Below are 2,066 nucleotides of genomic sequence, written 5' to 3'. Positions count from 1 at the left end.
CGCTGGGTTGTGTTGAGCACGCGAGCTGTGGGCATTTAGCGAGCACAGAGGGCGGGCATCAGGTAAGCAAGCTAGTGAAACGTTGCACGCACAAAAGAGGTCTGCACACATCCAAAAACGTATTTTAAATGCAAAATTGATTTTCGTGCGCTCGAAATATTTTCTTCTTTGCGAGACAAACATTTTCTCCACAAAACTCAGCTCGCGCGCGCCTCAAAATATGGTCTTTCGCGCGCAGAATTGTGGCAGAATTGTAATCCCATACACGAGCTCAATTCATTATTCACGCGGAGGACAGTCTACTGTCATACCCAAGTTTCCCAACATCAATCTTGTGTGGTTATCACCTCAGTGTCTGTTTTATGTGAAATTTTTACAGGATATAAGCATATATATATATATATATATATATATATATATATACACTAGAAAAATCTAAAATGTCTAAATGCCTTTCATTTTTTACAAAATAGTTTTTGGTGAAAATAAATGAACAACAAGTATAAAAATGAAATGTTTTCTACAGCCTCACACATAGACCGTTCTTTTACGAGGGTGCAAATAGGACTAAATGTCCCTGGTGTATATTTAAAATATTACATAACAAAACCGTCGTATCGTTTTCCTAAACACTGTCACTCACACTTTTGAATTTGTAAGAAACGGACTGGATGTAGCCTAATTTCCATATTGATTAGGCTACTCCTGTCACAGCAGGGATTTATTTGTGAAATACACACAAACTACAATGTAGCTCTTAGATGTACAGTGTCCAGTAGCTACATAAAAGCAGTGCTATAAAAAAAAAGTGTGTGGGGTTTTGTGAATCGCCAAACACAGTTGAATTAAATAGCCTAGAAAAATCAATACTTTTAGTTGTGCTCCAAAGTGCTCAAATTGTGTGAGCCTACTCCATTAAATTCAGTATATTTGTCCATATAAAAATACACTTTAAGATTAATGAAAACATACAAGGGGGTTTTAGACTAGTCGTAGATTAATCGAGAATGACGAATTTTAATAATTCCTCAATATAGGTCAAATTTGCCCCAAGGATCACATGTGGGTGCAGATTTGACAGGAACATAGAGAGGGTTAATGCAAACAAACCACCGCTTCACACAATTGACAATTCCACTGGTATTGCAGAACAAAATCACACAAACGAACACAACCTAAGTTAACGTTGGCTAAGCTTCCATTCCTTCGCCTCAATTAAAACAGTCTCACGTAACGGCTCGGTGTTTGTTTGACTCCTTCAGCCCCAGATACAGCCTGATAAATTATTCAACTACAGCAGATACACCAGCACAACCTCAATATACCCAAATGCAGCATCTGAAAGCCGATACTAAACCCATCGTCCGAGGAGCGACTGCATTGCATTGCCAGAAGGCATCAAAGAAAGCCACGACGGCATTTGCAGGTAAAACTATGAATCGCTGTAGCTGATGGATGTGCCCGGATCCGCAGATACTGTACATTACCTAATAACAGCAGCACAGATGATGTCTTACATGAGCACATGACACAACGCGATACGCTTTAAACCCATATGTGCGTCCCTATCGCACTGCAGGATCTTAAAGAGTCCCGAACGAGGTGAATTACCGTGGTCTCGTTGGCCGTACTCCCCCGCTGGAGCGATGCACCTCCAGCCAAGTGTGTCTTTCTCCGGCGGTCTCTCGATCTGCTTTCCAACTGTCTCAAGTGTTTGGACCACGGGCGCGTTCACGTCATGATATGCGCCTGCTCTATATGGAGGGCTGCTGCTCTGCAACACTTGCTACAGTGTTACAGTGTGCCAAACAGTGCTATCTTTCCACTTCATAAGCCTCAAGACCATCTGTTTATCTGTGGAAATTATCCAGATAGTATGTATATTTAAGACAGACAGACAGACAGTTGGAAACTAAAACATTAATTGTACAACATGCTTTATGTACTTGCAAAGAATTTGGATTTTCAATTCTTAAATGTGACCCTGGACCACAAAACCAGTCATAATGGTCTTTTTTTTATTGAGATTTATACATCATCTGAAAGCTGAATAAATAAGCTCTCCA

At 40.3% G+C, this 2,066-nt stretch overlaps 1 protein-coding gene across 1 annotated transcript in view; it reads right to left on the bottom strand.

The window, feature by feature from the left end:
* LOC107686417 (spermatid perinuclear RNA-binding protein-like) overlaps positions 1-1,738 on the bottom strand; it is a 118,704-nt gene extending 116,966 nt beyond the window's left edge. The window contains exon 1 of the mRNA XM_016483392.1: positions 1,612-1,738. The gene's annotated coding sequence lies outside the window, so the exon portion shown is untranslated. The remainder of the gene's footprint in view (positions 1-1,611) is intronic.
* Between the last annotated feature and the right edge of the window lie 328 nt (positions 1,739-2,066).

This window comes from Sinocyclocheilus anshuiensis, unplaced genomic scaffold (assembly GCF_001515605.1).
Source record: "Sinocyclocheilus anshuiensis isolate Anshui unplaced genomic scaffold, SAMN03320099.WGS_v1.1 scaffold838, whole genome shotgun sequence".
Lineage (NCBI taxonomy): Eukaryota > Metazoa > Chordata > Actinopteri > Cypriniformes > Cyprinidae > Sinocyclocheilus > Sinocyclocheilus anshuiensis.
Note: the sequence above shows the minus strand (reverse complement) of the source record. Positions and strands in the feature narration are given on the sequence as shown.